General features: G+C 49.2%; 1 long non-coding RNA gene across 1 annotated transcript; it reads right to left on the bottom strand.

Moving 5' to 3' along the window:
- Positions 1 to 681: 681 nt before the first annotated feature.
- Positions 682 to 2,775, bottom strand: LOC132349758 (uncharacterized). Its single transcript, XR_009497740.1, has 2 exons — positions 2,642 to 2,775; positions 682 to 1,000 (listed from the first exon to the last, which is right to left on the bottom strand). It is a non-coding gene; the product is annotated as an uncharacterized LOC132349758 (long non-coding RNA).
- Between the last annotated feature and the right edge of the window lie 5,896 nt (positions 2,776 to 8,671).

Genomic DNA, 8,671 nt, shown 5'->3' with positions numbered 1-8,671 from the left:
TCTTAGGAATGACCCTTTCTTGAGGACCTTCTCATGGTCTCTGTATTGGTGGTATGTATTTCCCTTGGTTTTTTGTTTTGTTTTGTTTTGTTTGTTTTTAATTTTTATTATTTTTTGGCTGCACCTCATGGCATGCAGGATCTTTGTTCCCCGACCAGGGATCGGACGCGTGCCCCCTGCAGTGGAAGCTCAGAATCTTTACCACTGGACCGCCAGGGAAGTCCCTGTATTTCCCTTATTTATTCACTGAGTTTGGGGATGATGATAATGATAATAAGAAAAATAATGGTAAGGATTGTGTATTGAACACATATGCGAGGCATTGTACCTTTTTCTTTTTATAGGTATTATTTAATTCCCTGTGGAGTAGGTGCTGTTATTATTCCTGCTTTATAGGTGAGGAACAGAGGATCAAAGGGACAGAGTAACTGAAGGTTTGTACCCAAGCAGTCTGACTCCAGAACTCTTAAGCACTGTGCTGTGTTGTTAGCCTGGCTCAGCTAAACCCAGGACAGCAAAGAAAGGAGAAGCTTGCCCAGGCTTGGGTAGGTGAGAAACACAAGTCACAATATCCATTGGGCCTGGCATGGAGAAGGCAGCAGGGAGCAGAGTGAGAGGCCCCTGGGGAAGATGGTTCTTTTTTTTTTTTTTTTTTTAATATAGGGTGATTCTAGTTTACACTTTCTTTTGTTGCTGTTATACATTTATTTTATTTAGTTATTTTTGGCTGCATTGGGTCTTCATTGCTGTGTGTGGGCTTTCTCTAGCTGCGGCGAGCGGGGGCTACTCTTCTCTTGTTGTGCGTGGGCTTCTCATTGCGGTGGCTTCTCTTGTTGCGGAACACGGGCTCTAGGCGCACGGGCTTCAGTAGTTGTGGTGCGTGGGTTCAGTAGCTGTGGCTCGCGGGCTCTAGAGCGCAGGCTCAGTAGTTGTGGTGCATGGCCTTAGTGGCTCCGCAGCATGTGGGATCTTCCCGGACCAGGGCTCGAACCCGTGTCCCCTGCATTGGCAGGTGGATTCTTAACCACTGTGCCACCAGGGAAGTCCTGTATTATTTCTTATAAATTCTTGTGACTATACAATTATCTCACAAATTTCAATTGGAAAATGATTGGAAAATGAAATTTAAGGCCCAAAGAATTAGGTAGGAAAATAGAGATATTTGTAATAACAACATTTTCAACCCATTAAAAAAAAACCCCTGAGGGCTGTGCTCAAGGAGACCTCTCACCCTTAAGTTAGCAAAGTGCAGATTCGCAGAGAGGTTTGCAGTATACCCTGAGATGTGGGAGAGCGCAGGGTCACCCTGCACACCTCAAGATACCCAGGGTAGACCGTTTGGGTTGGTTTCCAATCCTAACTCATTGAGCCTCTCTCTGCCCTTCACCTACCAAGCTGACTGACCATGATCATAAGGGCAGAGACACAACCTCACCCCACCGTCCCACTCTACCTCTAACTGGTCTTCTGAGAGTTCTTCCCCCATCGCCACTCTACCAGACAGAATCCTCCTTAGGAGCAAGCCTAGAACCAGTCCCAGTCTGGGTGGCATCAGAGAGTGTCTGTTGAATTCAACGAAATGGGAAGCTGACATAGGCTGGGACAAGCCTGTCTTGATCCTGAGACCCCAGGCAGGGCCAAGGCTTTGGCACAGGATTTTGGCAGTGGGGTGGCTGTGGTCTTATAAGACCCTGGGACTTTCCTTCCACGTGGTATGCCCACAAGGATGTCTCTTCCAGAATGTTGGCTGCCCTGGGCAGTACCTCAAATTCCATCCCCAGAGTGGCAGACCCAAGGCCTCCCCGCCAGACTACCCCAACATACACATCACCACAGGGCTGGCGTGTTCACACTGTTGATCTCTTACCATGGGCTAAGCACTCTGGCTCAGTTATATCTCTCAGCAACATTATAAGGCAGGTACTCTTCGTATATCCATTTTGCAGAGAAGGACCCAAGGCTCAGAGAGGTTAAGTAACTAGCTCAGGGTCACTTAGCTTGTAAATGGCAGAGCAAGGACTCAAAGAGGCAGTCCTAACACGTGCCCAGCCTAGTCCCTGCAGGTGCAAAGCTAAAAAAGAACCACTGCCTGCTCAAACGGAGTCAACGATAATGTTGTCAGACATTTACATAGGGCTTGTATATATCAGGCACAGGCTAAGCTCTTTACATACATTATTTCCTTGACTCTGCTTCACAACCCAATGGAATAAGGTTATGCCCATTTTATGATGGAAATGGAAGCTCCGACAGGAAAAGGTCAAGGTCACATAGCAAGTAAGGGGCAGAGCTGGACAGTCTGACTCTGGAGCCAGAGCTATCAGACCCTCTTCTGCCATCTCTTCCTCCTTTTTTTTAGCATCCTCCCTCCCCCATACACTGACCCTCCCAGGCTTTCTTCCCGCTGCTGTTTCCACTCTCCCCCACCCCAGCTCCCCAGACTAACCCATGTCCGGAGCCCCCAGCCCTTTCATTCATATTCTGAGCATAGTTTGGAGGCTGAGGTCGGGTCAGACTATCTGGATGGTGACCTCCAGGGGTCAGCCCATACCCTAGGGTGTCCTTTAGCCCTTCCTATTTCCACTCAGCTGCCTGGCAAGGGAAGTCTTGGAGGGGCCCATCACCCAGTCTTCTTACCTACCTGCAGTGGCCTGTGGGATACGGTGGATAGAGTGAGCAGGACGCCCATACCTTGCAGAGAGGCCAGCGTTCTGGGGGTGGGGGCAGCACTGGGCCTCTCAGGACCGGGTGGTTCTGGAAGCTGATATGAGCAGCAGCAACTGCTGGCATTATCTGGGTTCTAAGAATAGCTTGGGCTGAAGTGTTGGGGGCCGGGGCCAGGGAAGAGGGCAGGAGCCTTTTTCCACTGCCCCCTCCACCCCTGCTGCTTGGCCTAGAAACTGGGAAGCCTTCCTTCTGGCTTACAGTTTGCTCTGGGATGATTTCGCATGGATACATCTTGTCCACCTTTGGGTTGGAGGACAGAGGGTGTCCCAGGGACTCAGACCCAGGGCTGAGGGCACTGAGCCCACACCCTGAGGACCCGCCCTCCTCCAGGCCCTCCCCACTGGCACAGAGTAGGGGCTTGCTTTTTCAAGGGTCGATATGTTGGAAGCGACCTTTATTCATTTAGCAAACACTTAAGAAATAGGTAATACATAGACATGATTCAAAATTCAAAGGTATAAAAGGATACACAAGGAAAAGATATCAGTCTGTCCCTTTCCTAGCCTCCAGCCACCTATTCCTCTCTGCTCCTCACTTTTTTCATTTAATGAGATATCTTGAAAGTAACAACAGTAATGTAAATAATAATATAATATGAGGGAAACCCACGTTACATCATGAGTCTCCGCTATGTGCCAGGCACTGTTCTAAGCACTTCAGATGTTTTAACCCATTTAGTGCTCATCAGAATCCTATGTGGTGGGTACTTTGTATGAATCTCCATTGTTAAGAGGTTAAGTGATTTTCCACGATTTCATGGCTGGTAATTGGCAGAGCCAGGATTCAGTCCCAGGCAGTCTGATATTAGATAAGGTATTCTTCATCACTGCTCCATACTTCTGCTCACACTTATGTCATGTCATTACACAGCACACCCTTGCTCTTCCTAAGGGCCAAGGTCAGAGATGTACTATATATTGAACACGTGCCATGGCCAGGCTCAGGCTGGTCTGCAGCAAAAAATAAAAAAGACTAGGTCTCTGCCCTCATGGAACTGGCATCCCAGTGCCCATGAGTGTCTGTCAACCAAGGTAGGAGGAGGGAAACCCACGTGTCACTCACATGCCTGGATACCGTCTGCTGTTCACACACACCCTGTCCCTTATCCACTGGTCCTTTACTCACTCAGCCTCTGAGCTAGAAGGCCTTAGAGCCCAGAGCTATAGGTAGGAACATGGAGATCCAGACAGAAGTAGACATGAGAGATCACAGTGTGGCCCTCGTGAGCCTCATCCCCTGCCCCCGGGATCCATTTCAGCAGGGCTGCTGGGGGGTGCCTCTAATCCAGGGCCCAACCATTGTTTGAAGTTGGGAACAATTGAAGGGCAAGGGAGCTATAGATAGATCCACAGCTGCTGTCACCTGTTCCAGCCTGGGCACTGGGCCCAAGCGTTGTCTACGTGGGGGTACTTTACCAGTGAGGGCCCCCTGGGGGTGGGAGATTGGTCCAGCCTAGCTCAGCTCTACAGAGACTGAGTCAGGGGCCAAGACAAAGAAACAGAGTCTCGGAGGGCAGAGAGAGACAGAGTAACACAGAAAGACCAAGACCCTTGAGAGATACAGGAAGCTCCCACCAAACGCCATAAACACAGAGATTGGTTGGGGCTCTGGGAGGGCTACACAAGCACATTTCTCTCTGGGAGAGCCACATCCCAGATTCTTCCGAGGCAGTTGAAGGAACATGTTTTGGGAAGTGCTCTGGGAGACTCCTGAGATCTTTGAAAGGAAGACGTTGTGCTGCTGTGTCTAGTCGTAGCTTTAATTCAGTATGTGACCTTGGGCACAGACCTGCTTCTTCCTCTGTGCCTCCGTTTCCCCAGCCACCCAATGAGAGAGTTGGTTTGCATGATCCCTGAAGGGCCCTTTCATCCTCTGATGCCTGTCAGGACATATTCCTCATGTGTCTAACCTCTCTCCCTCTTGCTGCAGTGGAGGCCATAGTCTCCTCCTTTGTTTGCCCTTTGTGAGGATGGGGGACAGCTGGTCCCCCCATCCCCTCCCCCCAGTAACCTTTCAGCCATAAATCCATGCTGAGGCGTCTCTCCACCGGATAAACAGCCCTGATGCCTTTTGGCTGCCCTCATCCTATTTTCTGCTTGAAGCATCAGAGCCGGGGCCCACTCGGGCCCTCTGCAGCTGCCCACGGCCCCAGGAGGGGGACAAGCCTTGGACGAGCAGGGGCACCCCCCCGGGGTGCCAGGGTGGAGGCCCCTCTTTGGGCCTCACCACCTCGCATTTAGACCCTTATGGCAGCCGCCTCCTAAGTCTTCCTGCCCCGGTCTCGCCCCTGCAGTCCATCCTCCACACCAGCTGTCATGGGGCTCTTGTGAACACATAAATCTGAACACACTGTCAAATGCCCTTGCTCCGAGCTCTTTGATGAAAAAAATAAAGTAAAAATGCCTTTGATGGCTCCCCAACTCCTGCAGGATAAAGAACCAAATCCTAATCTGGCTTTTGAAGCCCTTCACAATCCAGTCCCAACTGCTCCGTCCAGCCTCACCTCCCTTTACGCCCGTGTGGCTGCCCTGGGCTTGGAGTTTAGGTTCATGCTCTCCGTCCCCTGTCCTCTACCTTCAGTGCCTCTCCCTGGACGGCCACAGCCTCCTCACTGGTCTGCCTGTGGCATCTCTTGCTCCTTCCGGTCCATTCTCTATACGGCAGCCAGAGTGATCATTATTAACCTTCACCACTTACTCTCCTGCCCTAACAGCTCCCCTTCGCACTTGGAATAAGGTCCCACAAGAGTCCCGGTGACCCAGCCCCTGCCTACCTGTCTAACCTCACCTTGCAAAACTTTCCCCACCTTCCTACCCCAGCGGCACTAGCACTGTGACAGGGCCTCAGACACACCAAGCTATGCTCTGCCTCACGGCTTTTGTATTTACTGTTCCTCCTGGTTGGAATATCCTTCCCCCAGCTCTTCACCTAACTGGCTAGCTCTTATCCTTCAGGTCTTGCCTTAAATGTCACCTCCTCAGAGAGGCCCTCTCTGACTAACCTGAATAGAGTTACACCCCCGTTACCCTCCACAACACTACTTTGCGTGATGCCTTCATAGCACATGCCACAATCTTTTATCCTTCAAACTCCTCCATTCTGACATCCTCCTTGAGCATCATTTTTTTCCCTGGACAATGAGTGTTGTGTTCCCATCCTGGACACATAAGAGAAGCTGTCAGATGCATATTGAATTGAATTCATGTGTCCCTCCCTCCTTCACAGAGTCCTTCAATGTCTTTATCCAAAGAAGGACTTCCAGGCACTGGGGTGCATTGCTGGCAGATATATTTGGGGCTGGGGTGGCTCCCAAATTACATCCTCTCTGCCTACCTGCCTGCCCTTGCTTTCTCCAATACTCAGCTCCTCTACTGGCATTTTGGGCTGGAAGAGGAGACGCCAGAGGTACTATGCCCCTTTCGGGCTTTGCCTCATCAGTCTGGCTGCTACTAAGCTGTGGGTTCCAGGACTCTTGGCAACTGCTGATCTGAGGTCTTTGGAGGAGAGGAACTGGGGACACCTAGACCCTGGTGCCCAGCTTGGCTCTAGCCCCCTACATACTAAGACTTCCAATTTCTATCTTTGGCCACTTTACTCTCTTCCCTGACTCCTGCTTCTCCCCTCCAACTCTCTTCCTAGCCAGGCCCAAGGTTCCCTGGTGTAAGTGGGGGCTGGCGGACAGCATATCAGTTTTTGAGGGCAGTGGTACACCTATTCAGGGCCACCTGGGTCTGGGGGCCTGGAGACACAGACTAGAAAGCCTGAGGTCCAGCCCTCCCCGACAGCCTTTTCTGGGGCTGTCAGTACCCTAAGTCCCTTGAAGATGGTGTTTCTTTGAGTGATTTCCAGGGAGAGTCCCTCTAGCCCAGGAGGGTGGACACACTGCAGGCCAGGCTGCAGGTGGCCCAGCTGCCCTCATGCTGGTCCTGCCTGAAGTTGCTTTCTCCTTTCCCAGTTTTCATGTGCAGGAGTAGAGAGCTTGCCTTCGGAGTGGGATCCTGGAGTCTGGCCTGGGCTTCCCTCTGTCCCCATCAGGGTCTTGGTGTCCTTAGCTAAGCTGATTTCCCTTCCAGCCCTCTAGCCCTGATGCTCCTGATTCCTAATGCCCTAGGAGTCTTTAATTTAAAAAAAACAACAGGGGACTTCCCTGGCGGTCTGGTGGTTAAGACTTTGCCTTCCAATGCAGGGGGTGTGGGTTCGAACCCTGGTCAAGGAGCTAAGATCCCACATGCCTCGCAGCCAAAAAACCAAGACATAAAACAGAAGCAATATTGTAACAAATTCAATAAAAGACTTTAAAAATGGTCCACATCAAAAAAAATCTTAAAAAATAAAAATAAAAACTAAAACAACAACAAACAAAAAAACCCAAAGGAGGGACAAATGTAAAAGATACAGGGAAGTACAAATAATACCAAACCAGTGTACATTTTGTCATATTTGCTTCAAGTCTTTTGCCCCAGGATTCTAGCACTTCAGGGTTCTAATGACCCTGGGTTCTAACACCCCAGCAATCTAAAACTGAGGTGCATATATGTCTTGTCTCTGTACTTATAACATTGGGAAGAGAAGGCAGGAAGAAAGACTTTGGGCTGTCTATACTGGCTACGCAGTGGGTGGGTTTGTTGGGTTGAGGGTCGTTGTTAAGAAACAAAGCTTCCAGAGGATCTAAAATCCTGGAATCCTGGAATCCTGAGGTTGGAGTAGACCTCGGAGGTCATCCATTCCAAAGCCCCAAGCCCTGTGCAGTCTCTACTTGATTCTTCCTTGCTTTTGGCAGGCTCATTTTCTTCCAAGGCAGACTCTTCCATTGCTGATTGGCTCCAAGTGTGAAAAAGTCCTTTTTTGTGTGTATCTGCAAACTCTGCTTCCTTGTAACTGCACTGTTGTTCTGCTCTTGGGGCCACACAAATCACACAGGCTCCCTCTGTTCCAGCATGGCTCTTCAGGTGTTTAAAGTTGGAACCTTAAGTCCTTGCAGATTGTAGCATTTGTTGCATCTCTCAGGTGCATCTTGGGTTTCCTCACTGCTTTGTCATGTTTGTCTGTGAGCTCATCTCAGGAGGAAGGTGTGTCCGGTGTAGTAGAAGCGAACTTACAGAGCAGTTCTAGACCCACTTCTTTGGGTTGGCTTTTCAGCCCCAGGTTTCTACACTGAGCAGGTAATTCTAGAATTCAGACCCACATTATATTTGGTATAGGCTAGGCTCGTTAGAGATTCTGATTCTCCAGGCCAGTTCTATTGCTTGGGCCTTAGGCACAAAGCCCTGCTTTCTGAGCATCTTTGAACAGGAGCAGAGTTTTCCCTACCCTCTGGGCTTTCTATAAATTGCTCAAGCCCAGCTCCTTAGCCTCTGACCCCATATGGAGATTAAAACTCTAATCTGAACTATCAATCAAATTTGCTTCATTCTCTTACTTCATAGATATTTATTGACTTTCTACTATGTGCAGCTACTCTGCAAGGTGCTAGGGGGCCTAGACCAAGCTCTTGCCCTTTACTGGGTGTGGGTGTGGGTGGGAGGCGGGGGCAGGGAAGAAACAATCTAAGTTCTATGAAGAGAATTAAAACAGAATGATGTTGTCACAAATATGATGTGGAGAGAAAAAAGAAAGGAATACATAATGTAGGACTCCATTCATATAAATTTCAAAACAATCTGTGATATTAGAAGTCAGGATAGTAGGTGAGGGAGTGGTAACTGAAAGAGGGTTGATGGGGATGCTGGTAATTTTAGTTTCTTGAACAGAGTGTGTTTACTTTGTGAAAATTCATCAGACTGTACAAGAATATTCACCACAATTCAGCCCTGATTGTAATGGCAAAAAGAGAAAAATCTAAATGTCCACCCAAAGGAGACCTGTATCATTTTGTAACATGGGGAAATATCTGTAGGATAAATTACTAAAAGGGTCTGGGCATTTGTAATTTTGATAGATATTG

The sequence above is a fragment of the Balaenoptera ricei genome, chromosome 15, assembly GCF_028023285.1.
Source record: "Balaenoptera ricei isolate mBalRic1 chromosome 15, mBalRic1.hap2, whole genome shotgun sequence".
Classification (NCBI taxonomy): domain Eukaryota; kingdom Metazoa; phylum Chordata; class Mammalia; order Artiodactyla; family Balaenopteridae; genus Balaenoptera; species Balaenoptera ricei.
This window is presented reverse-complemented; position numbering and strand designations above follow the sequence as displayed.